Genomic DNA, 12,728 nt, shown 5'->3' with positions numbered 1-12,728 from the left:
TATTGCTTACTGACAAAACTGTACTATTAAGCCTCAACAATAATGTGAAATTTGTCACTGTTCCTGTAATGTGTGTTTGCCATTCACTCCCTTTTCAAATTCTCCAAACATATAAAACCTTTCAATGTAATCTTGTTACTCCTTAAAGAAAACAATACTAATAAGATACTTTAAAAAAATACAATTTCCACCTCAAAGGGAATGAGACAATTTATTCTGGAGCCAAATATGAGTGATCATGGCTGGGAGCACAGATTTAGGATACTTCAAATTCCGTGTTCCAATGTGGAAGCAGTTTCATGAAGTTTTATAGTATCACAACAAAGAAAGTCATAAATCAAGGCATTTTTCAAATACATTGGTAGAAACATTAAGTAGATGGTTATGGCAAAGTAGAGAAATCTCAACTACAGGCTTCAGATGCAGTCTGATAACTCTCAGGCCTTTCAGTTGGTGGAAACTAAGGTTTTATTAAGTTAAGACATCCCAAAAGCTTTTTATCTCTTAGTCACAGGATGTTAGGTCTGATACAGTGATGGGCAAGGAGTGGCTATTTAGGGCAGTAAAGATAGCCAAGATAAATTGTAATTAGGTTTTGGACATACAACATTCCAAACTCTCTACAATCACTGAAGTTCTAATCAGCGAATAGCCTTGCAGAAGGTTCAGTTTGAAGACACAGGTTTTGCCTGGGAACTTTCACAGTTTTCTTTTGGAGACAGAGTGGTCTCATAGAATCCATGTAGCTGAGAATGGCCTTGAGCTCCCAGTTTTCCTGCCTCTGTTTCTCAAGTACAGGGGTTACAGGTGTACACCACCATTGCCCATTTTCTTTCTCCTCCACTTTCTTTTTTGAGATAGGGTCTCTCACTGAATCTGGAGCTTATCCACTGGCTAGACTCGCTAGCCAGTATGCCCCCCAGAATCCTCCTAGTTCCACTTCTCAGTGCTTGCATAACAGTTTCACCCTGCCCACCACGCCTTTTACAGGGCTACCGGGGATGGAACTCCAGCCTCCATGCAGTCACTTTATTGCCTGAGCCATCCTTTTTCACAGCTCCTCTTCAGACCCTGTTCTATCTCTGCCTCCCATGATTCTGGCCCCTCCATTTCTGGCCCCAGCATTTCCACCTCTCCTCCCACTCAGACAACTTCCTATCTGCTCGCTGTTATCATAGATTAGTCTGGATTTTCCAGACTTTTATAGAAATGGATTCAAATAGCATCGTCTCTTTTAGGGTTTGGTTATTTCACCAAGCATATTTTGAGAGCTATCCATGTGGCAATGTGTATCAACAGTGCATTACTAGTCATTGCTGAATAGTAGATCATTATATAGGATTTGTTTATGCATTAGCAGTTGATCACATATTCACTGTTGCAAGTACTCCAGAGGTTCAGCAGATGTGGGACGACATCCAGGTAAGATGAATGAGGAGACTGTTTCTACTGGCCTGGGTTACTGTGGGTGCTACTCTTTGGGCACTGAGGTCACCCATTTTAGTTGTTATTTTGCCACCAGTGTCTCTGTGTACACTGGGCCCTTCTTATCCACAGGGGAAGTAAAACCTCCTGTGGATGTCAGAAACCACTGATATATAGGGTACTGAACTGTAGATCTACTATGTTTTTCCCTATATACATTTATGAGAAACTTGATTTATAAATTACATATAGTAAGAGAATAACAATAACATATGCTAAAATAGAATAATTAGAATGATACATTATAATAAGTTATTTAAAACAAATGAGTTGTTTATTTCTGGACAATTCCATATTTTCAGACATCAGTTGATCACAGGTAACTGAAACTACAGAAAGCAAAACTGTATGTAAGTGGGGACTATTAACAGCCCCAGGCCTGGAGAAGGAGATGTAATGTCTTACACAGTGTCATACTTCTCATACACTGTACACACAAGTTCTTCTTAGGTGGGGGCTCCTGGCCAGTCACATTTTTCATCCTCTGCAGCCTTCCCATTCTTTTTCCCAGTCCCTTAATTCCATTTCCACAGTGTCTAGCCAAGCTGAGACATTCACTGTTCCTCCTAGCACAAGACCTTGAATGCTCCCCTTTGTCCTGTGTATGTTCAGGCCTTGCCACCAGCTTGGTCTCCCGACTCTTCCCTCCAGCAGCCCAATCCTCAGTTCTGCTCATTGGTATTACAGTCAGCATGGGGCAGGTTTGAGAAGACACACACAGATCAACAACACAGAATTGACAGCTTCAATGCAGACTTGTTAGACAGAAGAATGTAACATGCCAGAAGAGGTATCACAGATCAGGGAAGGAAAGAGGAATTCCCAATAAATTGCATAGGAACAATTGATGAGCTCCTTGGAAAAAAAAGAATTTAGATAATTATCTCAGCTTTCACTAAATTAATTCCAGATTTATTGATGAGGTTAGTTAAAAAAAAAACACAGAGGAAATTGCAAGTGAATATTTATTAAGTCACTGATAGAGGGAGGGCTGTCTCCTTCTTAGCTTGGATTTGCATGACTTTATAATGGGAAAAAGAATCTAAAGTTAAAAAAATCTGTTAGACTTCTGCTTGTTAAAAAGCAACCCTAAATTAAAATGTACTCTTGGAGTTTGAAAAATGTGGCAAATACAGCTATCAAGGGCATAATGTTTCTGCTATAAAGTACTCATACAGACCAATAAGAATTCTAAAGAAAGATCAAAAGAGGACATGAGTCCCCATAAGAATTGTGATTGATTAATGTACAGACAAACGTTCAACCTTACTTGCTGCACTGAAATAGGTATGCAGATAAAGAGTGAGATACCATCCTTTGTAGATTATATTATTCAATGTGACAGACAATGAGAGGGTCTAGGGATGTAGCTCAGTGAGTAGAGTACTTGCCTAGCATGTGTAAAGTCCTGGGTCCGATCCTCATCAGCACCACATAAACCAGGTTGATGGTGCATATCTGTAATTCCAGCATTCTTAGGGAGGGGGATGGAGGAGTAGAGGAAGAAAGCTCTAAAGTTCAAGGTCATCCTTGGCTATATAGTAAGTCTGAGGTCAGTTCAAACTACAAGACACCCTGTCTTTAAAAAAAATGACCATAAGAATACTTAATAAATATACTCTATTTACACACACTCATGATGACTCGTATTCATTTCTCAGTGCTATGCTCCCCAGAGGAGGTCTCTGGGGGCTATGAAAAGCTGTTTATCACCCTGCAATACATCAATCCTTTATATCCATTATCCCACATCCCTATGACAGCCTGTAAGGCAGGTAAGGCTGGTCTTGTTTTACAGTTGAGAAAACTGAGATTCAAAGAGATGCTGCTAGACAGCCTGAGAATCAGGATTTGAACTATCCTGGACCTAACTACAGCCTCATTCTCTTGCCACCCTGCCATTGAAGTCCTTTGATGGCAAAGAAACAGGCAGCTTTGAGCTGAGGAGATGGCTCACTCAATAAAGTACTTGCCTTGCAAGCATGAGGACCTGAGTTCAGTCCCTAGTATCCACCTAAAAAGATGGATGTGATGGCTAGTGACTATGAACTCAGTGCTGGGATTCCTGAGGCTCATTGGTCAGCAAACCTAGCCTACTTCTTGAGTTCCAGGCTAGTGAGACACCCTGTCTCAAAGAGTGACAAGCACCCTTGCCCACTGAGCCATTTTTCTGGTCCATCTCCTGTTATTTAAAGGTAATAGAGTAATGTAGCCTTTTATACAAAGTCTCCTTATGATTAAATGTTAATATATATACCAGACACACACACACACACACACACACACACACACACACACACACACACCACTCTCCAATCCTCCCACCAATTCCCAAAAGATACCGACAGGTCCTGCTACTGCAGCCTGACTCTCAAAGGACTGCTCCCCGACCTGTATCCCTAATCCTGAAGAAACTTGAGTAAGCAGTTATAAGAAAACAGTGAGGACGGAAAGGAGTGAGCAGACCCAAACAAAAAGACAGAGTGCTGAGAACGAACATAAAAAAACCAGTCTCTGGAAAGGGGTATGTGTCTGTGGCTTTCTTTGGAAGCCTCCCTGAGTAACTGTCCCTGGTCCCCTCATGTAATCTAGTCTCCAGATGGGGCACAAGGCATTCTGTGGCTGAATATCCAGAAGTCAGGCCCATCCCTTCATGGAGCAATAGGCCAGGCTGCCCATTCCTGGGAGTCCTTTGTCCTGTCTCAATCTTGCCCCTTGTGAATGGTGACTGTTGTATAAACCCGATGATAATTTATGTTAATATAATCCATTTGAAAGTATGGTAGGGAGGAGGAGGCGGTAGTTCAGCACCCCTAATCAGGAGTCCACGCTCTGGGATGATTAGTGGGCCTCTGAAGTGCCCTAATCAAGAACATACACTCCGGAGTACAATTTGAATATTGTTTTGGAAATATAGCAGCAGAGGATTGGTTAACTAGCATGAGGAAAGATTAATGATTGAAGCGGCAGATGTGAGAGCTGGCTTACTAGAAAGCTTGTGAACTAAGTGAGAATGGGCTAGCCCAGCTCAGCCTTTAGAATAGCACTTAACCTCTAGACATTCACTTGACCCTGTCTTCACCCACTTCCCCAGCCCTCAGTGTCCTGACCCAACTAGAAAGCAGCTAATCCTGCATCAGAATATTGTCCCCGTGTGGAATGACCCTCAGGTTGTCCAAATGCCTGAGAGGTGAGACTTTCCCCGAATGCACAAGAGTGGATTGTACTGTTTCTATCCTTCTTGCTAATAAACTTTGGCACATTTGGCAGAACTTGTCTCAATGCTGCCTTTTGAGACCTCAGAGGAACATTCTAGGGAGAGTGTGTACACACCCCATGGTCTCTCATGCTAGAGGTCACTTGTAATCACAATAGCAAAAACAGAAAGAAAAAAAAAGCATCACTCAGTACTTGCTGGCAGAGACACATTGGCTTAGATGGGGTGGCATCGTGGCCCCTTTGGCTTAAGAACACATTCCCATCTTCCCCCAGAGCTTTTTCCTACACGTATGTGTAAAGTGAAGGCAGAGCTGCTAACTTCAGAGTAGCAAAACAACAACAAAATTCCATTCTGCCCTCCGATTTCTTACTGCTGGTCTGAGCAGGCTGATGGACAGGTAGACAGAACTGACCACAGTGAGGTGCCTTCTAATGAGCAGCAATGGCTGTGGCTGCCAGGGCCAGCTCCGCTAATGCCCCAGGGCTGCTGCTCTGCAGTGCAGGCAGGCACATTAGGGCTCTGAGTGCTGGGGTGGGAGCAGGAGGGGGTACTTTGTCAGGGCTGGGGCAGGGGAAGAGGCACCTGATCCTGTTGTCTTTATTGAAGACTAGAGTTCTCCAAGGGAAAATTTCACCAGCTTGCAGACAATGAGAATCGGGCCTCCAATTCTAGCTGATGGGCCATTTTTAATGTCACTGCCAACTTGACCTACTATTATGAAAATTGCTCCAATTACACGTGTACAAATTTGCATGTGAAATGACAACTAAGTACTTGCCTAAGAGGCAATTTTGGCAAATGAACCTGGGACTTATTAAAATAGGGTGTTTTGTCCTTTGTTGGGATTATTTGTGACCCAATGAGATGACAGCCCTCCTCAGGCATTGCCTTGTGGCCTGTTGTAAATTACTTGTCCCCCAAATGCTTCCTATGGCTTGCAGTCGAGCCCCCTTGAAACAAATGGGCTTCAATCACCAGTTTCAACAATTCTCCTGTCTCCAAGTAATAAAACATCTGGAAAATTGGGCTAAATGGATAAAACAGTTCTCTGTAATAAGTATCTGGCATGCATACAACTCTGTATAATGCATTTTTTTTTTAATGACCAGATGTGGTACCTCTGTATTATGAAGAACAGAGGCATGCTTAGTCATGCTTTTTATTACATTTAAAATGCAAGGTATATTTTAATAGCTCTCAGGAGAGAGGTTCTCCTATTGATTGAGAATTGTTGATGTGTAGGTTTACAAACTTGAAAAGTAAGCGAACCACTTGGAAAACTGCAGATATAATTTAAATAGTCGTTAAACTGGACACATGAAGGAAACTGGCTTCAGAAAAAGAATTTGGTCTATAAATTTTCTTTTTCTCCTAGTGAATTTGTTCCACAGCGCCTTTGATCTTGCAGCCGTTTATGTTCTTATCTGTCTTCTGTGATATTTACAGCTTTATGAAGAAATGATTTCATCAAACTTGCTATTCACTTCTTCCCAATTTCTCATTAAAAAGGCTTAACTGGTAACCCACCTGTGCAGTCTCCATTTTTATAGTCCTTTTGGGGTTTCAAGAAGATGTTTTCAACATATACACAACAAGAGTGTGTGTGTGTGTGTGTGTGTGTGTGTGTGATGTGAAACACATAGAATGCTATCCATTGGCCTATGTATTTTACAAATTTCCATATAGGTGTGTATGTGTGTGTGTATCCATATGTATATACATAATATGAATATAGTTTTTATTTTCTTATACATGTATATGAACATGTATTTAGAAAGTTTAGGAAACATAGCAAAGCATAAAAAAGAAAATTGAAAAGTCATTTCTAAGGTGGACATGGTGGTACATGCTGACCTGGGTGGGCTGCATAGTGAGACCTTATCTCAAAACAAACAAACAAAAATCTATTTAGTTGTAGGCATTGTTTGTAAATGTGTTTTCCCCTTTATGCAGTCATATTCACTAAGCAATAACCATATCACTTGTTCTTATCACTTCACATTCCATGAACAAATATTTTCCCTTCTCTGAAATAGTCCTTTAAGGTGTGACTCTGGATAGATTCATATTTACTGATCACTTTCTCAGTTTGGGATTTTTTTAATTTCAGAAGTTTCCACTACTCTAGTCTGTGATAACTGTTTTTGTGTATCTTTGTAGATCTCTGATCCTTTCCTACAAAGTCAGGCTCCTAGATCAAAGGTGATCTTCTTACAGTTGGGACTTTCTCTGCACACTGTGCGGGGTGTTCTTCACAGAGGGCATAAATGATGTACATCCCTTTCTCTCACAGTGTGTGTGGGAGCACCCATTCCCATGCATGCCTACCAGGTCCTCTCATTAGTTCCATAGAAAGACATTAATCCTTTGCTTGGTAAATTGCTTTGTTTCCTTAGTCTGATATTTGCCTTTGAACTTGGATGATGAGTGGGACCATTTTATTTCTTTTACCAAAGTTTCTTTCCTCCTTTTCTACCTTTCTTCCCAGTTCTTTCCTTCCACATATGGGTCTTGGGGTTTGAACTCAGGTCATCGGTGTCGGTGGTAGGTGCCTTTACCTACTGATCCACCTCACTAGGTCTATGGAGCCCTCTTTTGCTTTTATGCTTCCCTGAGTTGAGACTACATCATTGATTTCTCTCAATTTTTTTCTGATTTATTTTTATATTCAACACAAATCTTTGCAGAACAGATTTTGGCATCTCATAGGCAGCAGGAGAATCTAATTTGTTCTTTTCCAAATGGTTAACAGATCATCCCAACACCATTTATTCAGGATTCCATCTTTGAATAACCCATTTTAAAAACAAAAAGCAGAATGTTGAGCTGTCTCTATCTGCGTCTGTTTTATATGAGCTTGTTCTCATAGATAATTTACTGGTGGTATTTCAGTCTTCACTTGGTTGGCTTCTTATACCTAAAAACCGGATTTATCTGTTTTCACTGATTGTAGCCCACAACTCTAACTTTGAAGTCCTTGGCTCCCCACAGTTCCATGCAGAAACAAATTCATGGTTTTTTTTTCTCTAGCTTACTCATTATATTTCAACATAACAACAAATCTCTATCTCATAAGTATCCTAAGTCTTAAGTAGATGAGAAGTTGGGCTGCCCACAACTAGAAATTGGTCATCTTCTCGCTAGATAATTGACTCTAGCCCTATAACAGATGTGTCTGTTATTGGGCCTCAGGCTACTCAACTATAAACTCCCCCACCTGGCCTGAAACTCACTATGTAGACCAGGCTGGCCTCGATCTCACAGAGATCCACCTGTCTCAGTATGGGATTAAAGGCATGCATCACCATGCCCAGCAAAGTATGCATTTTATTATTATTATTTAATTATTTATATTGACTCAAGATCAAGTATGTATTTTATTTTATTTTGTTTTATTCTTTTGAGACAGTTCTCTGTAGCCCAGGCTGACTTAGAACTTATGGTAATCTTCCTAGACTTTATAGCTTAAAAAAAGAAAAAAAAGCCGGGTATGGTGGCACAGGCCTTTAATCCCAGCACTCGGGAGGCAGAGGCAGGTGGATCTCTGTAAATTCGAGGCCAGGCTGGTCTACATAGTGAATTCCAGGCCAGCTGGAGCTACAGAGAGACTTTGTCTCAAAAAGACACCCACCCCTCAAAAAAAAAAAGAAGGAAAAAGAGAAAGAAAGGAAAGAAGGAAGGAAGGAAAGAAGGAAGGAAAGAAGGAAGGAAGGAAGAAGAAAAAACTATTCATTTGGTTAAATATTGCAGATAAGCTTGAGAAGTAAAAATATGGTGGTGGCAGGGAGGAGTATTACTTAAGTTAGGCTACAACACGCAGGGAGTGGGCTTGGGCTTCTCACTTTAGCCCCAGCTGTCCTGGAATTCACTATGGAGACCAGGCTGGCCTTGACTCACAGAGATCCACCTGCCTCTGCCTCCCGAGTGCTGGGATTAAAGGCGTGCGCCACCATGCCTGGACCTCCCTTGTACTTTTAACAACTGTGAGGTCTTGGAGAAATGCTTAAGTTCCACCAGCCTTTGTTTCCTTAGAAGGAACATGAGGTTTGTTTCTGTCCTAGGACCAAATGCTTCTCCCTAAATGAAACACAGCTGGCTAATAAATTTCTGGAAGGACATTCAGTCTCAGGGATAATCAGATGTGTGAATGACTACAATAACAAATTCTAATGTTTTACTTAGAAATAAAGCAATGATTTGAAAATGCTTGGTTCAGTGCTGGTGAGAGTGTGGCAAGTGGACAGTCTGAAGAAGATGGCACCATTGTTTTGGGAAAAACTTTTGCCATCAAGGGACTTAGGACATGCATTACTTTTAAAGAACTTCCATCTCCATTGATTTCTCCTAGAGGAAATTCACCTCAGATACACAAAAAGATTTATACACAGAGACATTCATCAGAGAGTGACTGGGGGGCAGAAAACCTCAACAATAGAGAATGATTAGCTTGGTTGACTTTCTAATGACATAATTCATTTACATTTTGCTTAAATGACATTGATGTGGAAAACTCCAACAAAATGAGCAAGGAAACATTTCAATTATCAGTACATTAAACAAATTATATGAAAAAATCATAAAAATGACATTTATTAAGAGTAGCATAATATTCTGAGAAAATATTCATGTAATAATGTTAGATGACAAAAAACAGAAAAATGGTTTAACTGCATAATTACGTCTTTGTAAAAATAGTATTCAACATAAAGATAAAGGTTCAAAGCACACCTTTCTTTAGGGTAGACAGTCTCCCTTTCCTGCTTCCTACTTTTCTGTATTTTCTAATTTTCTGTGGTCAGCACATATCAATTTTTAATTGTAATAATCAGATACATACAGATTAGAGACACATGCACCAACATCTAAGTGTCATTAGCAAAAACAGTGAGTCTTTCTGTAAGAAACAGTATATTTTAAAATGAAATGGAGATCTTTTTTAAAGATTAAAAACTCATTCAATTTTATGTCTTACAGGGCCACTTTGGAAAGAGAAGTATCTTTGCTCTGGAAATTGTTATTGAGTTTGTTAAAGCTGTAATGAAATGCTTCTTCTAAAAATAAAGAATAAAAAAATTTATTTTTTATTTATTATTTTTGTTTTCTGTGTATGTATGTATTGCCTGCATGTGTGTAAGTACACCCGTGTCATGCAATGCCCGCAGAGGTCAGAAGAGGGCATTGGATCCCCTGGAGCTGGAGTTACAGACAATTGTTAGCTGCCATGTGGGTTCTGGGATTCAAACCTGGATCTTCTGCAAGAACATTCAGTGTTCTTAACCACTGAGCCATCTCTCCAGTCCCCACAAATCAATTTTATATTCAACTAAAAGTCAACCTTTTTTTTTTTTTTTGGTTTTTTTGAGTCAGGGTCTCCCTGTAGTGCCCTAGCTAGCCTGGAACTCACTATGTAGACCAGGCTGGCCTTGGCCTTAAACTCACAGAGATCCTCCTGTCTCTGCCTCCCAAGTGCTGGGATTAAAGGGGTGCACCACCACTCCTGGCTCATTTTGTTGTAGTAAAACCTTCAAAATCCTTTCTGTTAGCTTTTTTGTTGTTATTGTTGTGACAGGATTCGACCCTGGGGCCTTGCACTTTCGAAGCAAGCACTGTGCCACTGAATTAATCCCCAGGCCTCATTCTTTCCTTCCCTTTTCTCCCTTTCTCCTTCTCTCCCTCTCTTCCTACCTCCTTCCTCCCTTTCATGCTAAGGATGGAGCCCAAGGTTTTGTGCATGCTAGGTCAGAGCTCTACACTGAGCTACATCCCCAGACTTTGCTTTTTCTCCCTATATAGCCCAGGCTACCCTCAAACTCCCAATCCTCCTGCCTCCACCTCCCAGTAGTGGGACTACAGACATGTGCCTCCATACCTGTCCCTATTCCTGAATTCCTTTTCATCCCATTCTCATTTTCAAGCAAAAGATAACTCTTAGGGTCAATGATGGTGAATTTCAATTTGTGTTCAGTTTCCAGAATGATGTAAAAATGTAATCCATGCTTAGTATAAGTGCAGCTGACCTTTGCTATAGCACTGGATTCATCATCTTGGGGGCTAGAGCAGCAATATCTAAATGACCTCCAACAACACCAACACAGAATAGTAGCTGAGTCAGCCACTGGCTTGTGTGGAGGGCAGGGCATGTGGACGTGATTGCTTGCTGCTATTTTTTCTCTACAGGGGATGTTGGCTGTGCCTTTCCATTTCCCTCATTTCTGCTTCCTTCTGTAGACCTTTGCCAATGTATGCCTTATTTATCTTAGTATGGATGTAATTGCTTCGACTTACTCTGGTTCTCTTCAAACTGGAATCTATGAGTTTCCAAGGACTGGAGCCTCTTTGATGGGATCCTTGAGTTCCAAGGCAATTTCATTTTTCAGTTAAGTAAGGTTTCTTCAGTGACTTTTACCAGTTCTAAAATCAAATATCTTTGGGTGCAATAATTCAGAATGGAAAGACATTTTGTTGGAAAATGATTTTATCTCAGGGTTCCTTTCAGCTGCTGCTAGGAAGAGGCTAAACAACCAAGGGATGGTTAAGCAAACAAACTTTTTTCCCTCTCCTACCAAGTCTAGAGGTGGGAGACTGCTGGCTTGACTGAGTTGTTTAATGATATGGCTGGTTTGTCTATGCTTCTCGTCTTGTTCTTTGTAGCTACAGCTAGTTGCTGCAGCTTTAAAGAGCATGGGGTGCATTGGAAGTGGGAAGGATAGCAAGGAACAGCATCAGCCACGTGGGTCTCTTAATAAAAAGCAGACCATTTCCCAAACACCTACCAGGCTTCCTTTCACGTCTTCAAGTAACAAATGGTCCCACCACTACTGCTAGCTAGAGGAGAGGCTGGAAATCAATGCCATTGTAAAGGATTGTTATGATTGGTTTAGAAAACCAATCACAATTCATTACTCAGGGCTGAAGTGTTTGTTTAGAAGCCAATGAAGGTATGGCTGTCAAGGAGGAAGTCTGTTAGGCTGACATGTGGGGGCCTCAACCCTCTTCCCTCCTGCTTCTTTTCCATAATTCTCCTCGGTTTATTTTTACGAAGATTAGTTTCTCTCTTCTCCCTTTGCTTCATGCAGGATAAATGGTATTTCTTTTATCTTTTGGGTTCCTCGCCGTCTCTGTCCCATCAGTTTAAAATAGGATATGATCTTCACTCTCCCCCTCTGGGCAGAAAAGAACAATATTAAAGAGCTTTCTTTGGCTGCAGAACTATGATATCAAATTTCAGGTGCTTATCAAAATTCAAAGTTTAAATTCATTTAGTCTCACCAAAATTCAATTTCCTGGGTTGAGGAAGAACATTTATGCTTAGCTGACAATAGAGTGATGCCAGTTTTTGCTGAAGGTTCCTAGTGTTATGGGCTGGCTGACTGAAAAAGGAGAAAGAATTCAGCAAAACACTTCTTTTATTCCCAAGCAGAAACAGCTGGTTGAGTCCCCAGCTCTGATACTTCCTGCTCTTCTTTTCCACTCTCTACTTTTCCTCCATATTCTTATTTCTTATCAGCTTTTGGTCCCCACCTGGGTCCTTTTTCCCTTCTGGAATTGCGGAACCAATAACAAAAGCAAACGCTGATTAGGCAGTGAAGGAAACTATTCTTGGTCAAGAATAAGAGAGAAACTTGCCAATTTGCTTCTCAGCCCTTGGGGGTTGGCAGATTAGAGACACAGAGTGATAGAAGTGGGTGCCAGGGAGATGGCTCAGTGTGTAAATGCAGTTTTCCACCAAGCCTGACCTGAGTTTGATCCTTGGGACCCACATGGAGGAAGGAGAGAACCAACTCCTACAAGTTGCCCCCTTACTTTGACATACATGTTTGACACTTGAGGCCTATACACAGACACACACACCAGAGAGAGAGAGAGAGAGAGAGAGAGAGAGAGAGAGAGAGAGAGAGATATTAATAAATAAACGTAATTTTTTAAACTTTTAAAGAATTGAAGGGAGGGAAAGGATAAAGAGGGCAATTAGATATTTCTTCTCTGGGACAGAGAATGCATCTTTTCACTTCTCTTAGGGTTC

Source organism: Nannospalax galili, unplaced genomic scaffold (assembly GCF_000622305.1).
Source record: "Nannospalax galili isolate Female #2095 unplaced genomic scaffold, S.galili_v1.0 scaffold1054, whole genome shotgun sequence".
Taxonomy (NCBI): domain Eukaryota; kingdom Metazoa; phylum Chordata; class Mammalia; order Rodentia; family Spalacidae; genus Nannospalax; species Nannospalax galili.
Note: the sequence above shows the minus strand (reverse complement) of the source record.